Raw genomic sequence first — 26,048 nt, 5'->3', positions numbered from 1 at the left:
CTTTGAGAATAGCTTTGTGGAAATGAGATGTAGAGATAGTATTTGGGGAATCAGGGGTAACCTAGGGAGTCCTATAATGCTTTATGTTTTGACCAAGGATTGAGGTTCATTTTGCCAAATCTGTGAAATCTGTATTCAGTTTCTGGAGTGGAGCTGTGTGAACACAGAAAGCCACAACCCCAAAATGAACATGAAGCCCTGGCCAGCTAAACTGGCCAGTTCTAGAAGTACCTGCCTTATGTTAGGTGCAATTTGGCCTTTACCTTTAACATCACAAAATAGTTCATTTAAAATATTTGGCAAGTCAGTCCTTTCTTTCCTATCCCCTATAAGATGATTCTAGTTTAGATCTCTATTAATCTACCTCCCAGGTGGGTAAGACTCTCCTGCGGAATAAAGACTTCGGTTTCATGTTTGGGTTCTTCTCAGTCTTTTTTGCTGGCTTTTCATTTTCTGATTCCCCTTAACTATCAATGCTCTCAAGGGTCTGACCTCATGGTACTAATAATCACCCAGTGTTGATAACTTTCAAATCTATATCTCCATCCCAGGATTTCTCCTTATTTTCAAATGGCATATCCAGCTTGATATAGGGCATCATCTCTCTGTAACAGTTCCTAAACACCTCAAATTCAAAAATCCAAAGTGGAATATTTAGTCTTTCCCTCCAATCACGTTCTTCATCCTGTATTCCTTTGCCTTGATGAATAGTACTACCACAGTCTACTCAAACAATCCAAGTCTGCACTGAGCCTCTTTATTCCTTCTTCCTAAAATGCTCACATTGAATCAGCCAACAATTCTATAAATTAAACATCACTCCAATTCATTCTCTTCCAATATTATGATAGATCCTACATTCAAGGCCTTATCATCTCTCACCTGGACTATTTTAACATTTCCTAACTTAGTTCCATACTGTTATTCTCGTATCTCTTCATTCCATCCTGCCCAAAGCCATAAGGTTTCATACATACAAAGTTTATCAAGTTCCTTCCCTCCTTTTCCCTTGCTCTTATTCTGTCTGAAAACCTTGAAGGACTCACCACAGCTCACAGCCATAGCACTCTAACAGAGACACATATACTCTTAGGGAAATGTAACATCAAGCCAAGGGGTAAATGAAGTCACAGGATTAATAGTCCATAATCCTGAAGGACTGGTATTGCCTCATTGTAATTAAAATACATTAGTTTTACTTTAAAACCAAGTTTGTAGAGTAGAAGTTCAGATTCAAACGAATTTGAGACTCCGAAGAAATTGCACTTGCAGCAGGCAGGTTAAGCCTGTGAGTCTACACTTCTCTGACACTAGGATACTTTGGAGGAATCTAGCACGGTAGCTGCTACATAAGCATGAAGTTTGAAAAGTGTTTGGAATGAATGAAGGTCTACGTGATTAAATGTAGGAATCCCAGTAGCTTTAATCCATTTAGCACACAATTATTGGCTCTCCCTTATTTTCCAGGAGATGATGACTCCATTTAAATTTCAACTATTATCACAGTTGGATCTGAGAAATCTTCTCACCTAATGTCTCAAGCTACAGACAAGCTGCAGGATACTTTTCTATAGCAGCCCTGACCCATAGTTATTTGTTCTTTCTCCAAATAGGTTCAGTAATAGAGAACATCACTATAGAATAATCAATCTTGATTCATTGTCAGAAGCTGCTTTCTTATACAGGGTTGGAAGCTGAAGATAACACAACTTCATTTCTTCCCAACATAGAGATCATTCATGATGTCACATGTCCCAAAATACAGACTGATAAAGAAGAATGCCCTTGGACTCAAACTGTGAAAAGGTACAATTTCAAAAATAACGATGTAACAGTAGGAACTTTAACCATTTATTCATCCTCAGAAGCCTGCCGGTGATCTGATAAAAGGAGAACAAGGAAATCTGTTGCTGCCTGCTCTCCAAGCCGAAAAGAAACAGTGCAAACTCTAAAAATCTTTGTGCCAAGGGAGAGGAGACATGCAGAATGTTGCTCACCATCTGGCTCTACAAGGATTAAGGCATTCACCACTGCAGTCACTGACTGACTGTGCACCCGGAGAGGAATTCAAAATGAAAAACAGGGTGAGGCACTTTAGGCTCCTTCGATAGTTAGATGTATATCTCAGGAAGAATTTTAATAAATCCAGATTCTTGCATCTTCCCATACATAGAAAAGCACTAAAATCATTAACTGGAGTTATCTGCTCTTCGTGACTAGCAATAATCTTTTACCAAGATGTACGCCCGACTGCATATACTGCCTAGTCAAAAATCATATATACACTGGCTTCTTCCCTACACTTTGGAGCAGTTTTCTCAGAGCTGTTTAGAGGCTATCTCCCAGGCTATCGTCCTTTGTAAGATCCCCGAATAAAACTTAAACTCACAACTCTTAGGTTGTGTGTTTTTCTTTAAGTCACACACAGGAGAAAGCTACATGAAAACTTACTGGTGCTACTGAAGATTCTTGTTTTATACCGCTCAGTGATACATACAAGGTTCATGTCATTATCTTCATTTTACATTCAAGAAAAAAGTTCCAGAGATGCTAAATTGTCTTCCCAAGAGCCCTAAGCTAGTAAATGATGGAGCCAGAAGCAAGACTACACAGCATGGAAATATCTGGTAAGAGGCCAAGTTTATCTGTAACTCAGTAAGTCTTCAATAACTTATCTGGAATCTTCCATAACATCCCACAGACTACACATTTCACTTTACTTTTTTTTGTAAAGGTTCAGTATATAAGATGCAGAGGGGGTACATAAATAAAAGTAAAACCAAGCCCCAGTGCATTTCTGCTTTGTAGGTTTGTTCTCTCTCTCTTTTTTTCCTTTTTTTTCTTTGTACATTCCTTTGTTTTCCAAATTTTAACCAGGGGAGATTTCTTTTAAAAGTGTTAGGGAGAAAAAAATGATCAAAAACTGATTTTTGTGAGGTTTTAATTTTAATACTGAGGAGAATTCGTTTCTAAAACACTTCTTTGTGATAATCATTTTCACATGCAAATTTACAAAACACAGTGCAGCTTGCTCTTAGCCCCTCATAGAAATGATGTATTTTAAACACCAGACCTGAAAAATAGATTCCATCCTTGAGGCCCAAGTTACTTTAATGCCTGTTAGACAACAAGAAGAGCAGCCTCCTCTCGGAACCAAAATAAGTTGAGTCCAGGCAAATGTGGGTGCTAATGTGTGCATCCAAAAATAATGACCTAAATGATCCAGATTTCAGGCCTCCAGTAATCACAGACACAGCTATTGAGTTGAAAAATGAACCAAGACTTGAGAGTGTAAGATAAAGCAAAGGGGCAAAGACTGACACCTGTGCTGATCAGTTTATAATTTACTGGTTCTTCCTCAGTCATCTGTCTACTCGAGAAAAAAAAAAATCATGATTCTGACAGAAACCACTGCCAGATGATTTATCTTTGATTACTTACTATCTGTTTAGATGTTATCAATCCACAGCATGCTACATTTATCCTTAAAAGTAACTTGAATTTGAAATCATAAAATGATATTGACAGGATTCTTCTCAATTTCTTCCTACCCCAATACCAATACACACCTAAGCCAGCTGCTGAAGTCCATCACATCACTAGAAAAAAGTCAAATTACAAACCGATATGTAGCCCATGACCCCAATTCTTTTTTTTTAAATTTTTATTGAAATATACTTGATTTTCAATGTTGTATTAGTTTCAGATGTACAGCAAAGTGATTCAAGATTTGATGGAGAAATCTTTTTTAGATTCTTTTCCATTATAAGTTATTACATGATATTAAGTATAGTTCCCTGTGCTATACAGTAGTTTCTGTTGGTTATCTATTTTATACATAGTAGTGTGTGTATTTTAATCCCAAACTCCTAACCAAGTCTATTTTTAAAATTAAGGAAATGTCATCAAATCAGTCAATGAGACTCATTTTTTTTTCTTTATACTCTTCAGTATTCTTAAACTTGTTTCAAGAGCATGTATCAACTGTAAAATTAAGAAAGAGTGTTGATGTATATACACTAAAAAGTTAAAAATAGTTTTCTCCTACATAATTTTAGGATTAAGGGTTTCTTGTTTCATATTAATATTTTATATTACAAATTTTCTTCCACCATATTTCATTTGTATATATTAAAGAAAAGAAAAAAATTCTAGAAGGAGAAGATATACCTCAGTTCAAATTACACAATGTTTTAAGCTAGTGGGGTTTGATGACTATCTTCAGTGTTGTGTTTGGATTCCTCTTTCTTTTTTGCATGTATATCTGTTATAGATTTTTGGTTTGCGGTTACCATGAGGTTTTGGTATAGTAGTTTATGTATATATACATGATTGTTTTAAGTTGCTGATCTCTTAATTTCAAATGCATTTAAAATATCCTGCATTTGTGTGTTGATGATTTCCTACCTTTACTGAATGTTTGTCTTTACTGGTGAGCTTTCCCATTTCATAATTTTCATGTTTCTAGTTGTAGCCTTTTCCTTGCTGCTTAGATAAGTTCCTTTAGCACTTGTTGTAAAGCTGGTTTGGTGGTGTTGAATTCTTTTAGCTTTTGCTTGTCTGGAAAGCTTTTGATTTCTCCATCAAATCTGAACAAGAGCCTTTCTGGGTAGACTATTCTTGATTGTAGATTTTTCTCTTTCATCACTTTAAATACCTCATGCCACTTCCTTCTCACCTACAGGATGTCTGCTGAACAATCAGCTGATAGTCTTATGGGGATTCCCTTGTATGTTATTTGTTGCTTTTCCCTTGTTGCTTTTAATATTTTCTCTTTATCTTTAATTTTTGTCAATTTGATTAATATGTGTCTTGGTGTGTTCCTCCTTGGGTTTATTCTGCCTGGGACTCTCTGCACTTCCTGCATTTGGGTGACTGTTTCCTTTCCCATGTTAAGGAATTTTTCAGCTATTATCTCTTCAAATATTTTCTCAGGTCCTTTCTCTTTCTCTCTCCTTCTGGGACCCCTATAATGCAAATGTCGGTGTGTTTGATATTGTCCCAGAGGTCTCATAAAGTGTCCTCGTTTCTTTTCTTTTTTTTTCTTTATTCTGTTCTGTGGCAGTGATTTCCAGCACTCTGTCTTCCAGCACACTTATCCATTCTTCTGACTCATTTATTCTGCCATTGATTCCTTCTAGTGTCTTTTTCATTTCAGTTACTGTATTCTTCAGCTCTGATTGTTCTTTATATTTTCTAACTCTTTGCTAAAAACTTCTTGTAACTTTTCGCTCTGTGCATCCATTCCTTTCTCAAGTTCTTGGATGATCTTTACAATCATTACTCTGAACTCTTTCTTGGGTAGATTGCCTATCTATCTCCACTTCACTTAGTTTTTTATGTTGTTCCTTCATCTGCAACATATTCCTTTGCTGTCTCATTCTGTTTAAATTTCTATTTGTAATTTTTATGTATGTAGTAGGTTAGTTACGTTTCTCGACCTTGGAGAAGTGGCCCTCTGGAGGGGATGTCCTATGTGTCCCAGCAGTACACTCCCTTCTAGTCACCCAAGGGCCAGGGACCATTTGGTCCCAGGGTAGGTTCTGACCTGTGTTTGTGGACTCAGTTTCACAGGCTGTGGGACTGTAGTTTTCTTGCTTCTGGTGCCTGCCCACTGGTGGGTAGAGCTGGGTCTTGGCCCTCTGGTGGGCAGGGCTGCGTAAAGGGGCATGTCTAGAAGTGTCTGTGGGCTCAGGAAGTCTTTAGGCAGCCTGTCTGCCAGTGGGTGGGGCTGCGTTCCCACCCTGTTGGTTGTTTGGCCTGAGGCATCCCAGTACTGGAGCCTGCAGGCCGTTGGGTGGGGCAGGTCTCAGTGCCAAGGACACAAGACATCTGCCTCCAGCCAGAGTTTATGTAGATGAACACTCCCCAATATGTCCACCACCAGCTTTTATGACCCCAGAGAGAGACACAGCCCCTCTGCCCCCTGCCTCCCCAGGAGACCCTCCAAGACCAGCAGATAGATCTGGCCCAGGTTCGTATGAAGTCACTATTTTTGCCCTGGGTCCTGGTGCATGCAAGACCTTGTATGCACCCTCCAAGAGTGGAGTCTCTGTTTCCCCAAGTCCTGTGGAGCTCCTGCAATCAAGCTCCTCTGGCCTTTAAAGCCAAATGCTCTGGGGGGCTCCTCCTCCCAATGCTGGACCCCTAGGCTGGGTTGCCTGGTGTGAGGCTCAGAGCTCTCACTCCTGTGGGAGAACTTCTGGGATATAATTATTCTCCAGTTTGTGGGTTGCCCATCCAGGTGGTATGGAATTTGACTGTATTGTGATTGCACCCATCCTACTGTCTCATTGTGGTTTCTTCTTTATGTCTTTGGATGTAAAATATCTTCTTTTGGTAGGTTCTCATCTTTTTTATCGATGGTTGTTCAGTAGTTAGCTGTGATTTTGGTGTGCTCATGAGAGGAAGTGAGGTCAAGGTCCTTCTACTCTGCCATCTTGTCTCCCCATCCAATCCCTACTGGGGTTTTTTGCTGAAGATATATAACTTTTTCATGGAGATATAGTCAAAAACAGATACTCATTCTGTACCTCTCTAATTTATTATCTTTTATAAGTTGCAAATGACATACTACATTGAAGTTGTTCCATTTGTATTTATAGTTTAGGATAAATTCATTTATATAAAACAGCATATTTTCTAATCAGAATGAAAACAGAACATAATTTTACTGTGAGGTTAAATATAACAGTACAAAAATTATATTGATACTTTACATAATAATGCTAGCTACCATTTACTGACACTTACAAACTCCAGCCACTATGCTACATGCAACATGGTTTTAATCCTCTCAGAAACCCTGCATTATCGTCTATGTCATCTTACAGATTAAGAAAGGGAAACAGTATGAGATTAATTTGCCTGTTGAAGAGCACTCAGGTTGTAAATAGCCAATCCTATCACCAGAGAAGCCAAAGCTCAGGCTTTTTCCAGTACAACCTACAGATTTATACCATGAAAGATTTGTCTTCATGTACTCTACTCCATAACTTATCACACACATAATTCCACCAAAATTGTTCTCACCACAATCACCAATGACCTTCATGTTAAGTACAACAGACACATAATAGACACTTTAATCTGTTTGTTTGTTTACCTTTCTATACTATTTAACATTGTTGATCATTGTCTCCTTCTCAAATTATTATTTTTTTATCTTAGCTTTTACAACATCACTGGTAGTTCCTTCTTAGTGGTGCTTAAGGCTTTGCTTTTTCTGCCCTCAAGCCTTGTTATATGATGGCCCTTGCTAGACTAAAATCTCATATTTGTAATCTGAAATCTGAAAACTTGTATATATGTACACACACACATACACACCACATATACATATATATCACCAGTCCACACCAAACTTCTTAGCTCCAAACACGTATATGTATGTACATCAAATAACTACTACTGGACGTCTACAACAGAATGATTCAGAGACACATCAAAATGTGTCCAAAATTGAAATCTTTAGTTTCCTCCAATTGTTCTACTATATTGACTTTGCTGATGAATACCAACACCCAGGTTGCCAAAACTAGAAATCTTAGAATCAACATTTACACAATCCTCCTGCCTACCTCCCACAATCACTAACAAATCATAAAAATGTACAGATTTTTTTCCTCCGAAATATCTCTGGAACAAACTCATTTTTCATTGCCATCATGCTAAACTAGACTACCACCTTATCTTGCCTAGATTTACTGGCTGAGCAACTAGTCAAATCTTTCTAAAATGCAGATGACATCTTGTCACCAATCCTATTTTAATCCTTCAAATGTTTCCAATTGCTATCAGAATAGAGAGCAAACTCTGAATTTGAACGTCCTGTAAGATCTGGTCTTTGCCTCATGGGCTTTGCCTCCAGCGATTGTAGTTCTTCTTTCTCTTCCACTCTATTCTCTACCTCTATTTTCAATCTTGTAATTCTGTGGCTGAGCCATATACTCACTCCTCTAAGATTTCCTACCTGCTTGAAACACTCTCCACTCTCATTTCTTTCTACTGCTGAGTCTTCCCTAACTTGTAGACTATGTCATATCCCCTGTCTATGGCTCAAAGGGTTCAAGAGAACTTTCTTATAATACCCAAACTATAAATACCTCAAGAGATCAAATGTCTAACAGTTTAACTTACCAAAGAAAGACAAAATGATGAAATCAAATATTAAAATCAGACAACCTTGAATACAATATTTTGATTAAGAAACTTGTTTTAGTTTAAAAACAACTATTTAAAACTAAAACTTAGACTGCTCTAAGGGCTGAAATGTTTTTTGAGGTTATCTAGTCCATCTTCTCAATGAAGGAAATATCAATGAAAAGTACATGACTTGCTATTAAAAACTATTAATATTAGTTATTTTACATCTTAGGCTTTATTTATACAAACCTTATCACTTTGACAAAACCAGGGAAAAAATGGGATTAGGAAGGTCAGATTTTCTCACTCAAGCATTTTAACCTTCTTGACAAATCAAATCAAGCATGAGCCAATGCAATATACAGACACAATTTAGTCAATGAGTTCATTTTTATACTTTATCTAACTAAGTAGGGTAAAATGAACAAATATCTTGTCATATGGGAGTTCCAAGTTGTCACTTCTAAGAGTGGGAGATGAGCAGCTCGTGGTGCTGCCAAAAAAGGGGGAGTTAAGCATCAGCCAGGAGTCTAGGCGATCAGGTTATTCAAAGGTATTGCACTCTCCCCAGTAAAGAGAACTACCGAAGCTGCCCTAATCCTTCAGGGGGACTCTCGCCACTCTACTGTACACCTCCCCAACTAGGATGGTGGTTAAGATGCACTACTTCCCACCCTACTATCTGCCCTAGTCTACTGTTTGCCAGCACTGGAACCTTAAACAAGTTTCTTAATCATTTACAAATCACAAAAAAAACATTTAGCACAATGCTTAGGACATAGTGAGCACTATGTAAATGCTATTTGTAGAGGAGGAAAAGGGTAGATTTTCCTCTACCCTCCCAGACTCTCCTGTAACAAAAGACAGATTAACAAGAGAATGGCATACAAATGTATTTAATATAAATTTTGCGTGACACAGCAGCCGTCATAAAGAAATGAAGACACCCAAAGAAATTATTAAACCTGAATGTTTTTTTACGCTAGGTTTGAAGAAGAGTTACAAGTCTTGGAAAGGTATGACAGGACCAAGAGTATGAGCTAAGTATAGTAAACTAGGGGAAACTTAGCAAGATCATTCAGATTCCTCTGTGTCCCTGTGTTTTCAGAGCTAAGGATGTTCCTTTCCTTCTAGGATAGAGAGGGCACCTCTCACATGAGGATTTTGTGACCTGCTTCAGGAGAAGGTCAGAAAGTCCTTCCTTCACATGCTGTTTCTCAAATTCCCTCAGGTTGAAATATTCAGTATGTCAAGGTACCATATTTTGACGTAGTGTGTCCTAAACCCTGTCATATTCTTGTTATTTCTCCTTCAAAAAATCATTTTTGGTTTGGACCACAGGTATAAGACAACAGGTTAAGAAAAGAGCTCATGTGCCATGAAGATCCTAATAAAGAGAGACAAGGATTGGGGCGGGGGAAGGGCACGACTATTTTCACTTTATTTGATTATTTTAGCACTAGTGAGAGTTGGACTTTGAATTATCTGGATATTTATCCTCTTCTCGTTTTATATCTGCAGTGAGCCTATTTATATTTTCTACTAAACTTTCCAAAGTGGAGAAGCAGAGTCCCTTCCTTTATAATAGTTTCCATACTAAGAGGCATTTATTCACATTCAAAAACCCACAAGAATGTGGCTCCCTTTTAAAGAGGAAAAGGTCACCAGAGGGCACTTTGATTCTGGGCAAAGGGATACCCCAGAACAATCCCTGAACAACAGCTTCTAAAAGAACAATAATCCTCTGAGAATTCCAGCACTTTGTATTCTCTAGTTCCCTTGCCTAACTTTGAAAGAAGGTCATGATCTCATAGAGGAAGCATCTCAAGTATGTTTACAGCATTTTTATGCAAAAAACAAATATGCACATCTCAATCACGGTAATGTAGGAGGTCTTGTTAACTTTGGATCTCTCCATCAGTAACTTCTAAAGTCTCTCACTTTCCTAAGGTATTCAAATTACTGGCTGTCCATTTCCCTCTCCAACCCAATCTCCATACTTTCAACATCCACACTGATACAGCTCTAATACAACAGCCTTGTTCTTTCTTGACCAATGAACCATTTGCCACTGCAGATTTTCACCATCTGTAATGTTTCTCCCTCCAGTTTCACCACTGCCCTTCTTCACCTCCACTGTCTACACCATCTTTAGCTTTCTGTTTTTCACACCCCCTCACTGCCAACAAACCTGCCCACTGTGACACTTGCCTATTCTGAGCCTGTTAGATTATTCCTGGTTTTGCTTGCCTCCACCTCCTGCTTAAACCACTGGTTAAACCATTTCAGCATTAATACTCTAAAACATATTAGATTGGCCAAAAAGTTCGTTCAGTCGAACTTTCTGGCCAGCTCACTATTTCACTCCTGCTTTTGGCAATTCTCAGCTTTGGGTAATTCCTACAACCTTTAGAGCAAGAGGACAAAGACTCAGATATACCTCCTTACTTTGATACAGCAAAAAACAATGTGCATAATGGTAAATCAGCAAAAAAAGCTAGAACTCAACATGGTGGCAAGAACTACCATGAACATGGCGGCAGAAAATAAATTGCTTACGGTTCCAGTGAACTAGAGCTTTATAACACTAGTTCTGACTTCAAAGATTATTATACGTCTGCATTGTTTTTTACTTCTGTGAATGCATCTGCACTACACAATTTTCTTAATTTTACTCCCATCAGCTTTATCTTTTGTATTTAAATAACTACGTTAGTTTTATCATGACTCCAAGCTTGAAACTACTCAGACAAGGCAATGAGAGTACTTCAATGTTTCCTAAGGTACATTTAACGTTCCCAGTACAATAAAGACACCAAACAGCCAAATAAACAGTGATGTGATTTTATGGATTAGATTTTGAATTTGTATTTCAAGTTATTTTATTTTTATTGAATAATGTATTCTGAGATATATGTAGAATATATTCATCCCCAAATAACTTTAGTTAAGATGATTAATACAATCACTGTATTAAAAACATAATAAAATTTGGTGAATTGAGTAATAAAATATTTATATAGAGTAATAGCACTAATCATATCCAAAGTTTACAAAACCCAAGTGGTCTATAAATTTTCTTTAATTATCTAAATTGTTACTTCTAAAATGTTTATTTCAAATTAAGATACCACTTAATAACTGTTCTAAGTAAGATACTTTCTCATTTAAGTAACTGAAAGGTCTAGTTCAAACTGGTTTGAAAAATAAATAAATTCATTCTCTTACACAACAGTAAATCCAGAAATATGGTAGGTTGATTCAGGGACCCAACAATGCCATCAAGCGTCCAGGTTCTTTACATTTTTTTCTTTCATCATTGACGCATTTGTTTTGCCCTCGAGCTAGATATCTTCATGGACAAAAGATGACCCCCTATTGCAATTACAAGCATCTATTCCAGACAGGACAAATATCAAGAGCAGACATATGTATGCCTTCTCATCCAATGTCCCCTTCCCAAGTGTAAAGAAAGTTTTTCTACCCCCCCCCCCTCCAGTTCTGTCATTTCATATAATTGACTCTGACTGGGACAAGGAACGAGTGCCCCCTCCATAACCAATCACTGACAAGGGGAATAGAAACGCCAGTGACTATTAGCTCAGCCTAATTCAAATTCCACTTTTATTAGAAATGAACTGCCTTCCCCTTGAGGCAGGAGATAGATGGGCCCCAGGCCAAGCAGCTGGAGTTAGTTCCCTCTAGACAGATACTCCAAGATGAAGATAGGAGAGGCTGAGCCCTGCCCAGATAAAAGATAAGAGACCACATACTCCTCATTCTCTAAGTCAAGGAGATCTTCCCAATTAAAAAGCTCCTTGGAGGTCAAAAGAGGAGTGATGTCAAGCTACCCACAGGCCTCTTTGCTGGAATCCATCTTGACTAAGAGATACATGTGCACACATGGGAGGATCCTGAGATGTACCAAACACGGACTCAGAACCAGGTAAATCAAAATGACTGGCCAAAGGAAACCTGGAAGGAATGCCACATATAAGTGACTTAAACTACCACAAGGGCGACTCTCTCTGAGTCCGCCCGTGTGTCTATCCACACGTACCGTACCCTTTTTCCTCCTAAAATACACTTTACTTGTTTCCTTACTTTCTGTCTCTGTGGGAATTCTTTTCTGCAAAGCCGAAGGGCCAGGGCCTTGTCACTGACCAGTGGTCTAGTCGCTAGGGTTCAGCGCTCTCGCTGCCACGGCCGGACCTCAATCTCTGGCCGGGAACCGAAACCCTGCTTCAAGCTGCTGCAGGCCGAGGCCAGCCGAGATCACCCTGAGTTATGTGGGGAGTAGCGAACATCTGAATAACACAAGAGTTCCATGAGCAAAGAGGAATAAGGAAATTATTTGAATAAGCAACCAATAGCAAGGACTGTGATGTGACTCTTAGAAGTGAAAATACGCTTCTTATGAATCGACGTGCACGAAATGGAGAGGAGAATTAACTTCAGGTGGAACATCACACCTGGCTTAAGCTATTCCGTGTCATTTGGAGGGAACATGGAGATCCAACAGGGAAGGGATGCAACGAAATGCCAATGATGGTTGATGCTTGCCATGAGAGAAGACACAAAGTGGTGCCATAAACAAGAAACAAACTGAAAGATAATCGTCACTCATTGTGATCTTGAAGCTACCGTCAATTTTCAAGTACAAAATCATTACCTTGTACCCATCCTTGGAATGTTAAGGTGGTCCAGACCTACTAAAATTGGACTGACTTATGAATGTGAAGCTCTATATAGTATTATCTCAAGTTAATAACTTTAAAGAAACTGCTTTTGTCATATATTTCAAAAATAAAATTGAGTCATCAGTTTCAATTAGATCATGTATCAGTAAAACAGGAAACTAATTTTAAAATGGAGGTGGTATCTTCACAGAATTGTCAAGCCAGGCAAAAAGAAGAAAGGGAATATAAGGCAATAAATTACATCATCTATGTTTTAATTATATATCCCTTCATAACACCATAATTTGCTATACTTTTATGTATTCTGTATTCTTATTTTCCAAAATTCTTGGCACACATTAAATTTTTCATCTATAATGATCATGACCAATAACACATCACATAACCAAATATATAACCTTAAGTAACTCAGTGATGCATAGAAAAAAAATCAAGTTTCCATATGTACATAAATTATTTATTTTTTCCTTAGTATTCACAGGAAATTGTTAATAGTGGCATGGTTATTTGTTACTAAACAGGAGACACAAAAACCTGTTTAACATATCTATTCTCTCTTGCAAAACATATCTACTCTCCCCTGCAGCTTAAAGTGAAGCTGAGAAGACAAAACATTCATACATGAAAAATAAACCAGTACGACAAGACAAAATTCCCAGCCAAACCCTTCCAAAAATAGTTAATGCTATAATGTGAAAAAGTTAAATCTATTTTTTTAATATACAGATTCTGAAATAAAATTAAATGCTTCTTTGTTGAGCTGTTACTAAGTGAGATAACCAAAAACTGCACACACACTTCTTGAATAAAGCAAATTATCTGCAAAATAAGTATTATTTATCGGGAATTTACTTCCAAAAACAATATGGGACATCTCTACATAACTACATGCTATCAGGTAAAACTGAGTTAAATAACTTCAATTTCTTTTATCCTCATTAAATGACAGTGCAACTCACTGGCACTCCTAAAGAAATCAGTATAGATTTCCAGGGGTTCTTAACCTTTTTTGTGCCATGAATCCATTTGGCAGGCTAATGAAGTCTACAGATCCCTTTTCAAAAACTCTTTTTAAATGCATAAAACAAAATATAAATTATGTAAAAGAAACAGATTTAAAGTACAATCATTAAATTACATTAAAAACAATTTGAGATATAGCTATATGTCTATAGATATATCCACATATAAAAAATAATACCTAGAAGCAGGTGTAATTATCATTGTAATTTTAAACTGGTGGTAAACATAAAAATGTTTCAAAATATGTGCAGAGTAATGAGACATGACAATAAATACGTGCAACTTCTAGAAAGTTATAGGTACTTAAGATCGTTTGTGTGTGTTTCCCTGCCTTCAAAACTGAAAAACATACTAAATTTAAGTGAGGTGTTCAAGAGTAATAATGTTATTGTTTTATATCCAAGTTCATGGACACCCCCCCACACACACCCCCCCCCCACAACGAGTGTGAAATGGAGCGCACACTCAACTCCTTGTGACTCCAATTACATGTTAGTTAGACCTGGAGAAATTAAAAAAGAAATAAAAAGAAGATAGCAGTTTTTTAAAATAATTAATCCAGTTAAAGTTCTTAAACTCCCATATGCAATTACTAATGATTATGGTCATCAACATGAAGATAGAAAGGAGAAACATCTCCAAAGTTCCGAAATTCAGTTTGCTCTGTTAAACCATTCACAGGGTTCCATGCCTCTTTGCCTTTACCCCTCACTGTCTCGAACTGCTCTCCTTCATTGCTTGCTAACTCATCTTCATCCTTTGCCTAGGAGTCACCTCCACACTTTCTTTCCAGACACTGCTTCCCCTCGTGCTGATGAATAACCTCTACCCCTACTCCTTCAATATTCTCTCCACTGTAGCACAGAATTATATGGAAATAACAAGTTCTATTTAAGTCTATTTAAGGTAATTGGAGATAGGTCTCTGTCACCCACTACTAAAAGAACATAACTGCCAAAAAAAAAAAAAAGTGTTCAATAAATATTAAATTCCATTGGATAATATAAAAATCCCTTATTTGTCAACTCATACTTTAAACCTAGTTACATTTTTCAGAATGAGAAACGGGGGTGGGGGAAGATTGCAAATTTTTATGAAGACTTAAGAGAAAGTCCGTATATCTCATCGAATAAGAAAGTCCCAAAGAAAGATTTATTACAACATTGTTTTTTAAAGCCTCATCTGCACTACTCTAGGAAATTTCATTTTTCCAAATTAATCATAAATTTCCTAGTCTACCTAATTTAAGCAATTAAGCCTATGATAAATTCACATGTTATAAATTTAGTAGCAGTTCTTCCTTTAAAAAGAATTAAAGACAATGTGGGCAATATAATAAATCTTACTTGTTTGCCATAAAGAATTTTAAAGGCTTTTCTCCTAGATATCCAGAGTCACAATGATATAAAACAGAAATAATAATTCACAAAATTTCAAAACAAGACCTATTCTTATTATAAAGCATTGTTACTTTATAGATCTGAAATTTCAATAGACTTTTGCCATTTCAGATGGCATTTAGATAATTTCAAATACAATTCATTTACTCAAATATTTCTCTTTAACAATTCTCTCAAACTGTATTTTGCTAAACTATACTGCATAAGTAGCTTCTTACTAATTATACTCAATTACTATATGCAGCATAAAGATAAATTGCTTTGGAATTAACTCAAACAATTGTTCTTTACAGTAAGCCAAATTTCTCTATATTTATGTGTACTACCAGCAAAAATCGACATTTAAGGACATTTTTACGATTATAATAGTGCACATCCTCAAGGAGGTAGTAAGAAAGTTTTACCATCAGCCAAAGTTCCATATTTTTTATGGAGTTCTTCAAAGGCAGACAAAAATTAAATAGATTATGAGAATAACATGCACATTGACCTGTAAAAACACTCTACAAAGTACTCTGTCTTCTTAAGTAAAACTCCTATCAGTACTTACCAAACTATGTTTTAACTCACCCATGTGGAAATCTGGGTAAATTAACCTATTTGCTGTTAAAATTTTACTGGCACTCTTGATGGTTGTAAACAGCTATAAGAGAAATCAAGAAGCTAAAATCAAGTGCATTCTCTTATATCAACTGTTAATTATCCCAAACTGGAGATCTGCTGCCACAGCACAAATGGTTCTGTTTGCTTTTTAGCCAAAATGCTGTCTAAAATCACTATTACAAACTAAGTGAGAAGTAGAGCTTAGTTATCATTTGATGAAATATTACATAACTATTTTAAAAGATTATACATCCAATCCTTAATGATTCCTTTAGTAGGTTACTTGTGCTCTTCTATTACTTATTTCCTTCTACCAAACCTCTCAACCAGCTGTGTTTTGGTCATTTGAATGGCTATCATCACTTCTACAAGAGAGTGGATTAAAGACTGAGCCCAAATCATTCAATCTGCTCTTGGTTAACAGCTCTGTCAAAGTTTATGTTCCCTGAAATTCTTGGAGGACTTGTGGTTGAAGTATCAGGGAACAGATCAACTATAACATCTGATAATCATAAGAAAAAGCTATACAATACCAGGAAAACACTACATTTACACACAATTCTCACTTCACAGAACCTTATAAACTTAGCAGTAGTAGCCACCTTCCAAGCAGTGAATTTACCTTCTGACAGTAGTTAACTGCACATTTGCCTGTGTTCTACTTAAGAAAGGTAGAAAAGGCTTCCATGATTATGTCACCATCAGAGCCATTAACCAAGAACAATGATACCAGATCTTTTACACTATTTTTCTCATCCTTTACAGGTATAAATAAAAGCATGAAAGCTCCTTTAAAATTTGGAAAAAAAAAAAAAAATCAAGACTCTCTAGCAAGAGTCATCTGGAAAAGATTTTAAACTAATGGTTAAAATTAGCTCAGAAATATCAATTAATTGAAGTTGCTTTTTCCTACGAAAAATATACCTAGCACAAATAGAGAAACATCAAAGAATACATATGTCATAATTCTCTGTACATATATATACATACATATACATATAAACATATATATGGGGGAGGGATTAGCTATCCAAGGATTGGAAGTTTCTAACATATATTCTGAATCTCCTCTTCAGAAGGCATGTGATGAAGATTATATGTAGGTATATTTATATAATGTTAATAGCAAGAAACAAACATGAAATAAAGACGGCTATTACTATCTAGATATTGTCTAGTAGGTGCACCCTGAAAAATATATACAGTGTTATTTAAAACTCTTTTAAATAGCCATATTGGGACTTCCCTGGCGGCGCGGTGGTTAAGAATCCTCTTGCCAATGCAGAGGACATGGGTTCGATCCCTGGTCCGGGAAGATCCCACATGCCGCGGAGCAACTAAGCCCGTGCGCCACAACTACTCAGCCTGCGCTCTAGGGTCCGCGAGCCACAACTACTGAGCCCTCGTGCCACGACTACTGAAGGCTGCGCGCCTAGAGCCTGTGCTCTGCAACAAGAGAAGCCACTGCAATGAGAAGCCCGCGAACGGCAACGAAGAGCAGCCCCCGCTCGCTGCAACTAGAGAAAGCCCGCGCACAGCAACGAAGACCCAACGTGTTCAAAAAAAAAAAAAGTCATATTAATCTTTTCAATCCCAATTGTTACATAAATTAACTCACTTATTCATATTATGTGAGCAAATTAGAGCACTCTTTCCAAAGCTATCCTTAAGTATACAATAGTGAATGATGAAACTAATTCCAAATTTACTATAATTATACCATTTCAGTGGTAAACAGAAAATTTGTACTTATTCTCCTGCTCAGTATTTGACTCAATTAACTGTTTTCTGATGAAAACTAATCATGCACTATAAGTATCATTAGAGTGGCTGAAAACATTTTCTTAGCATAAAACAAATACAAAACTAGCAAATAACAGAGCCTAAAAAGAGCATAAGAACTGTTTTCTAAGCCTAACTCTGCAACAGTGACTTTAGCGATTGTCTTTAAAAATAAAGGGCTGATTTCAATTTCATGTCCTCACTGGAAGCAAAGCAATTTCTCTGCTCAAAGTTTATACTATTTTTCCTCTTCAATTTGAATATATTTAAGCTCCCATAGGAACAAGTTTAACTTTCCTGATCTCTAAATGCATTAAAACAAACACTATTAGATCCACCAGCCTCTAACATGTTTAGGGACCAGGGCTCACGGCAGTCATGCAGTTGGGTCCTGTAACTACTTTTGAATCCATTATTATATTCGAATAAAATAACTTTTTTTGTTCTTTAGAGGTTTTACAAAACAATCACAGTTTTTCAGAATGAACCACAAAGTACTCTGCTAAGTAAAATTTAAATTATCTAATATTCAGCAATGGAGAGTAAGATTTTAAAAATGTTAAGTTTAAAATCAAAAGCAAAACTGGTTATTTTACATTAAAATTACCCTATTACATCCTTGAACATTCACTCGTTCTTTGATTATTCAAAACAAGTGCCTGTCCTGTTAAGATGACCATAAATTCAACTGCAATCTTCCTTATACTCCCACTTTTTATAGATTCACTATTAATGATAAGGTGAAGTCTAAAAATAAAAGTTATGATTAAGTATTTTACCAAAAGATCTTATCCTTTAATTTATCCGTATTTATTCTGTTTTCTTCCTCTAATACACTAACCTGTTCACCAGAAAAATAGTTAAGTTACACATCCAAGAGTATGATACAGTACATTGAACTATAAAAATAGGTAGTTTATTTTACTAATTGATATGTCAAACTAAAAAATTAAATATTTCACAATTATCATGCATGTATCAATAGTCAAAAAGTTCATACATTACGGATAGCAATATAGATAATAAATTATATGTTGGTAAAATATTTAAGAAGTAAAATAACCCGCACAAATCACAGTGCTGAAAAGTTCAGGGCTGGGATTTAAAATCCAAGCTTGATGTTTCCTCGGACATAAAAAGTATGCAACAAATATTGGTTGAATCAATTAATGAATGGCTCCTAAATCTACCCTCTAAACTTTTAAGGGAACTGTTGTGGCCATTGGGAAAAGAAAGTTTGTTTGTACATCATAAATGTATTTCAGTCTCTCAAGTGTTATTTCCGAGAAGGGAGCCAAATTCTGCAAATATATTTGGTAACTTCTCATAAAGGCAAAATTGAGCTGGTCTTAAAAAAATAACTGGTCCTTGAGTATAAATATAAACCAAAATAAAAAAGTCAGTGAATTTGCTGATTGTTCTTTTCTGTTTGAGAGAATGACTCAGCTTTAGTCATAAGAAAATCTCACCCAATATTCTCCAAAAATAAAATTTATGATTAAACTAAAGCTATGATTAAAATGCACAGTAGTAATTTTTATAAATTAAATAGATATGTCACTATTACATGTGTATTTTAGGTATAAATATTCCAACTTACCCTATAAATCTCAATTGAATCAACCCAGACAGAAGCCCTATGACCTTTATATCTAAAAACCTATTAACATAATTTCATCTCTTTAAAGCTCACTGTAAGCTTGTAATTATGCAAAGGAAATTTCTTTATTTTGCAAGTGGAAAAACTGAAATCATAGACAGGGAAAGCACATTGCCAAGGGTGATTCATAAAGTCAATCTCAGAGAATAGGCTGAAATTCACAATCCCAAACTCACCAATCCAGAGGAAATACCATATTAGCGTTTTTTACTATTCAACCCCCAAACCCACAACAGTAGACCAACCTTCCTAAAAAAAAAAAAAAAAAGAGGAAACATGAACAATTTTAACCCATAAAAGAAGGGTCCTAACTGCAGATAAGACTCTCAGTTCCTGGCTAGTCCAGAACTTGGAAGCAGCAGGGCCTTAACGTATTGGGCCAATGTGTGAAATACTGAGATCACACCAACTTCTACTCCTTCAGATGAAAGAGCAAGTTCTATTATCAGGATCACTTTTGACAAACACAGGGAAGACATTTGGACACATTTTCCACTTTAATTTCGTGACCCAGTTTTGTGCCATTTGAGAATACCTAATTGAATTATTCGATTTAGGTGGAAAATCACCTGCTCAAAACCCAAGTCTTCAGTTCTTACTGGCTGTGAAAATAAAGAAGGTCAAGGTCAAGGGCTTGAAGTTGTAGCAAGCCTAGTCCAAGCTGAGGAGACAAATAGCAACAAAGTGTGGGTATTTGCAAAGTATGATCGCACAAAAAGCACCAGGCCCCCAGCTATTCCACTGCAACACTGATAGGGAAGGGTCAGACATCCCTCCTAGACCGCTTCTTTCACTCTCCTCTGTCACATCCCACTGCACTCTATGCTTAGCTTATTTTTTTGCCAAGAATACTGATCTTAGTCACCTAAAAATTCTCACTGCAAAAGAAACCCCTTGTTTAAACCCAAGTACAACCAACAGCTCCTTTCCAATTATCCCCAGCAACTTCCCCAGTCCCTTTCATGCCTGGCTACTGAGCTCAGTCTAGTTTGGCTGCCGGCCAGGTTCCTCTCTTCTTTCCTTGTCAGTGGTAAAAACTTGGAAAACACTCCTGGACAGCTCAAGGAGACCTTTTAATTATGCAGTGGGGCAGTACCTAAGTCTGTCTGCTGTTTCCAGCAAGGCTTGTAGTCACCAGCGACTGCACTCTCCCAATTGGTGGGTTTTCTAGCAAGGTTACTTGTTTATGTGGGGGAAGGAGGGAAAGACTGGCAGAAAAAGGGGCGATTTGCAAATCTGAAAAATGCCCAACTCCTCTCAGAGTTTCCTACCTCCTCACATTCACTCTGTCTCATTACTGCCCTCCTTTACCACCTTATCACCCACTTGGCATCAAAGACACAAAATCATCAGTGTCCGGGTCTCCTTGTAGTCCTAGAAATTAACAAGGGGAGTCACGACTCGAACACTCTCCAAAAACTTTTATTCTCAAGTGCTTATGCAAGATTTAAAAAAAAAAAAAAAAGCAGGTCCCAAAATAAACGTATTAAATTCTTCCTAATTGCGTTATACTTTGTCAAACTTGCAGACTGAAATAGTGCATGTAAATGCCTGATTGCCAGTGGAAATAAGGCGAGCTCAGTCGGGAAAACTGCTAGGACCCAGGAAGGGATACCTTGACCGACAACCGCACTTACTCGGGGTTTGCCCAAGGTACTAAGTGCACACGCCAAGCCCAACACCAGCTACGTCTTCCTTACTCTACCCTGGCAAGCTTGTTCCAGCTGCAGCGCCCAGCTTCCTGTTCAAGTTCCATTCAACATCGTAAACACATTCCAAGAAAACCAGCCTGCCCAGAGTTCCCTCCCGCACACACGGAACTCGGAGCGGCGGCACCAGGAGCCACAGGGAAGAACCGATCGCGCTGGGTTCTGATCCGTGCAGTGAATCAGCCCCCCGGGGTGGTGGACCTGGGCGAGCGAGCTCAACGGCGGGACCGAGAGCCCAGGGTCTCAGCACCCCGCAGCGCCGTGCGCCTCTCTTAAGGTAGCGCCCGCCAGAAGGAACTACTCGACCCACCCAGCCAGAGGGTAACCATGTGGGCGCCGCCCCTGAGTTTGGGCCCTCCCAGCCCTGGGTTTTAAAGAATCCACGGCCCGGCCTCGGAGCTTCGCGCCTCCCCGCCCCCCATGCCCACACTCTCTCCCGGAGCCAACAAAAGGGAGGTTACGCTGGAAGAAGTTTCGCTCCTGGGTAGCCTCGCTGTGACCCGGAGATGACTTGCCTGCTCAGTCCCGTCTGGTCCGCACACCCTCAGCCGTCCTGATCCACCCGCGCCCCACCGCCCCCTCCAGCTCCTAACCACCGGCCCTGGCCCCCCGGACCAAAGTTACCACAAAGGGCTCCAGGAGTCCGGAGACCGCTGCGTCCCCGACCTCGGGAGGCTCTCCGTCATCCCTGCAGCACTGCCACGGCAGTAGTCAACAGGTCTCAGCCTCCTTTCTCGCTGGACGACTTCCTGAGCCTTTCAGTGTCTTAATTTTTGCAACCTGCCCAGCGGCGGGTAGTGGCGGCGAGCAGCCCCACGCCCTCCTTCCCCGGCACCCGGCCGGGGCTGACCACCGCCCGCCGCCTCTCAGGATGTCAGTTTAAAAGAGACTGCACGCTACCTGGCGGGACGCTGGGTTTGCAGCCAGGGAAGCCCCCAGATGAACCGCGGTCTCTCCGTACCTTAGTGACTGATGCAGTCGGGTCAGGCTCCGGGCAGGGGCATGGAGAGCCGCCGCGTCCTCGGAGCCTGGAGATCTCCGCTCCGGCGCAGCCGGGGCGCCGTTTCCGTGGCCGAGAGGGAAAGTTTCTCTACGTCAACAGCGAGCTGGACTCGGGACCCTCCGGCTCCGGTCCCCTCCCTCTACGCGCTCTCGGCCCCCTCCCTCCTCTTCCTAATCGCCTGAAGCCAAAACTGGCGCTAGCTGGCGGCTGGGGCTCGAGGCTCGGGACTCCGGGTCGCTGCCGGCTGGGAACGCGGGGCTCCCCCTCTCGGCCAGAAGGAAACTCTCCCAGACTCGGCTGGCGCACTTGGGGCAATCTCCTTGGACACTTCCAAACGGGACGCCTGGGTTCCAGCTCGCTGACTTTCTTCGGTCTCTGATGCTCGTCTCCTGTGGGCCCGCTGGGCTATATGGCGTCGGCACGCAGGACCCAGGGGGAGAGTGGAATGTGAGAGAAACTCGACCGGAGAAGACGAGGCCTTACCTTACCCGGTTCTTAGCCGGCACGGGAGACAAAACGCAGTTCTCCCCACCCCCACTCCTCGTCCCCCGCCGCGTTTCCTTTTGAACCTCCTTGCTAAAGCACCGGATCGGGACTCTTCGCCTTCCCTTGTCTCTCTGTGTTTCCGCACACAATTTCAAAGCACTTCTGCTGCTTAACAAGAAAACAAAACAAAAGTGTCCAAGGAAGCACACACACGAGTAGCACATACCTTCTTTACAGCCTTTATTAAGAAAGCATTGACACAGTTTTTGCTGTGGCTCTGACCGCACCTCTACACTTTTTTAATTCTTTTTTCTCAGGTTTTTAAAACTGACTGAATCTCTGCACTTTGTTATGCCTTACAAGAAAAAAAAAAAAAAAAAGGAAAGGAAAGAAAACAGAAAACTGCCTCCACCACCAGATCATGCTCATTTGCTCCATTCAGATATTAACCTCAGAATTCAGGACATCTACGTGGGGTTCGAGGGAAAACACAACAAACCATCCTCACTGACACGGTAAACTTCTGTGTGGGAAGCAGGATAAGAAGGAGGAATATCCTCGTTTAAGCGATTCTTTGAGGATGAGAGGACATTTACTAAAATCTTTTGAGATGCTGCTCAGAATTTACTTCACTAAATTTTTCATTTGAACCTGAAAATAGATGGAGAAAGGAAAAAAAGCATTTTTGCAAGGCTAACAAGATAATATGTTACGGTGGAATCCAGGGCTTAGAATCAGACTCGTCATATTCCTTTCCAGACTCCATACTTACTCATTCTGTGCCCTAGGACGCTGGACGCAATTACAGCTGCCAAAAGGAACTGTATAATAGAACTCACAGAGTCACAGTCACATTTACAGGAATTAGACTAGAGTAGTGTCAAGCACAGACCAGGTACTCAATAAATATTTGGTTCTTACATCCCACTATATTTGGCTGTAACTAGAGGATGGTACTAGAAATTTCCCCAAAAGACCTTGTTAACTGAATCAATTTTCTTCTCCCTAATGCTTTTTCCATTAAAAAAGATACAACATCACAATTTTTTAAACGAAAACTAAGTTTAGGGATTACCCAGCTCTAGCCGAACTCCCTTACTTTAAATACAAGGCAACTGAAATCCAAGAATCTTAATTGACTGTCCCCAGATCTCATTGTTAGGAGGTGCTAAAGCTAGGACCAGAGATCAGGCCTCTTCATACGTGGACAGAATCCTCTTTTAACTATGTTTCCACTTTATCATAACAGTCAAGCACACAGTAAAATACTTACATTGAAAACATTAATCATAGGACAATGCTAGTTGCTTCTTCTGTAAATAACCTTTAAATGATTAATTTTCAAACAACCACTAAAAAATAAATGATGCCATTTAGGTGATCACTTAATGTTCAAATGATTATAAAAATAAATCAAATGATAGCCCATAGTACTTAGGAATAAGGAGGTTGACCAGATGACCAAATCCATGCTTACATTATATAATTATAAATATATGGGTGTGTTCTTCTAACACAATATTTAAAACTTTGAATAGAGAACTCTAGGCTCCCAAGGATACACCAACAAATCACTAGGATCTGTGGACCTCACTTCAAGAAACACTAGTTTAGTCTTCAATATCTTGCAGGTCCACTTGAATAAGCAGGTCATAAGAATAAATGAGGCTGCAGAAATCAAACATTACAAGCTCCATTGTTTAAATTAATGGAAAATCTCAAAACATGTACTTATTTCTTATTCATTTGCCTCTGATATCTTTAAGGAGAAGTTTTTCTAAACCTTTTCTCACTCTACTCAAAGTTGAAAGTTGCTTGGACTTTTATACGATTCCCAAGTTCTCAGAGATAAGACCCTATATCTTCCTTGTGAGTAGGGGTTCTCTACTACACCAGCTTCCCCCTGAATTAGCCACTAAAATAATTTCTTGAAGGCATTTCATAGACTTCTCTTTAGAGTTCTATGCTCCCTTTCCATGAGACTTGGAAGTTGCCAAAAAGAGAAAAAATTATAACTATAAAGTATATCCATCATGGATGGATGAATGGGGATGCATGAATCCCCATAACTGTCTTTTTCTAATCATTACACAGAGGGCTAAAGATTACTAATTTTTATATTTCTTCCCAACATTTAAAATCTCTAAACTTGCTATTGCTCTATAATTTTTATAACCTGACTTTTGATATGAACTGCTTTATGAAATGGCTTAGAGGTATGAAAATCTCAAAGATGTAAGAACAGAGTTTTTAAAAGCACTAAAATCAAATAGAACAAGATTTAAAATCAGATCTATAGCATGACCCAGGAACTGAAGAAGGGAGATGCCAAGGAGAAAGGCTGCAGAGGCTCTGGCAGGGCACTACCATTAGACTATGCTTAATTTGCTACCGATAGCAAATACTCAGATTTCCATTTGGAAAGTCTTCACATTCATCATAGGAACATATGGACTCTGATAGAGACTCAGTAGCCTCCTAATATTTTTAAATTAATTTTCTGGCTCAGGCCAGTTTCCAAGTTTCTCTTACTTGAACTAAAAGAACCTTGACTAAGATGGACAACTACCTATTATTTATGTCGAGAATAACATTTTATTGCTGATTATTACAAAAATATAAAAAAACATGCTATCATATTGGTTGTTTAGCTCTATATTACTGCAAACCCATCAGTTAAAGTATTTAACAATTTTTTAAAAAGGAAACAAAAACCGAAATGGAATTCAAAATCTCAGTCATGTGACTTGAAAAGGGGTATATTTCTTTTTGTTATGTGCAAAAATGGCCAAATGTCCATTGAATTCCTAAGGGGACGTGGGTTACAGAGTTTAAAAGTGTTACATTTTACTTTCTATCTTCCATCATTTTATCTTTCAGTCTATTTTGGTCCCCCTGATTAAGAACATGAAACATACTCATTGCAAAAAAAAAATGAATAGGGACAATACAAAAAAGAAATAAAAATCACCTGTGTTCCCACCATCAAGAGTACCCGTTGCTAATATTCGCTCTATACCCTCCAAGTATTGTTGAAGTCTCTGAGAGAATCTCCAATAAATAACATTTCTTCTCTATGCTTAGGTTGAGAATAAATTGAGAAATAAAACAAAAGTTTAAAATGAAAGCTAAAGTATTACCTGTAGTATTGACAGAGACCTGGTTTGAATTGGTAAATCTAAAAATGAACAACAAAAATAACATTCTCAGTCACTGTAGTTCCCAGGCTCCCTATCTAGGAGGAGCCAGTGTCTGAAAAAGGAGTTAAATTCTGTTTTCTGAGATCCATTCCTTGGAGGGATAGAGAGAGAGAGAGAGAGGGAGGGAGGGAGGGAGGGAGGGAGGAAGAGAGAAAGGGTGTAGCTGAACTCTGCATTCCCAATAACTCTTCCCAGGTTTATTCCTAAATGTATGTATCACATATGTCCCAACACCTCTCCAAGGGCAAAAGAGTAAAGACCCAGAAAAGATATTTTAGCATGGAAATCAAGAGTAGAGAAAAGCCATTATCCAGTATGTACAACCACTTACATTTTT

General features: G+C 38.5%; 1 protein-coding gene across 10 annotated transcripts in view; it reads right to left on the bottom strand.

The window, feature by feature from the left end:
• Positions 1–25,813, bottom strand: part of GULP1 (GULP PTB domain containing engulfment adaptor 1) — a 265,561-nt gene extending 239,748 nt beyond the window's left edge. For 6 of the 10 annotated variants that reach the window (XM_082466766.1, XM_082466764.1, XM_082466773.1 and 3 more), the window contains exon 1: positions 21,984–22,502. The gene's annotated coding sequence lies outside the window, so the exon portion shown is untranslated. The other 4 variants (XM_082466769.1, XM_082466771.1, XM_082466767.1 and 1 more) reach the window with 3 other exon arrangements.
• Between the last annotated feature and the right edge of the window lie 235 nt (positions 25,814–26,048).

Source organism: Balaenoptera physalus (assembly GCF_965194825.1).
Source record: "Balaenoptera physalus genome assembly, chromosome: 6".
NCBI lineage: Eukaryota > Metazoa > Chordata > Mammalia > Artiodactyla > Balaenopteridae > Balaenoptera > Balaenoptera physalus.
This window is presented reverse-complemented; position numbering and strand designations above follow the sequence as displayed.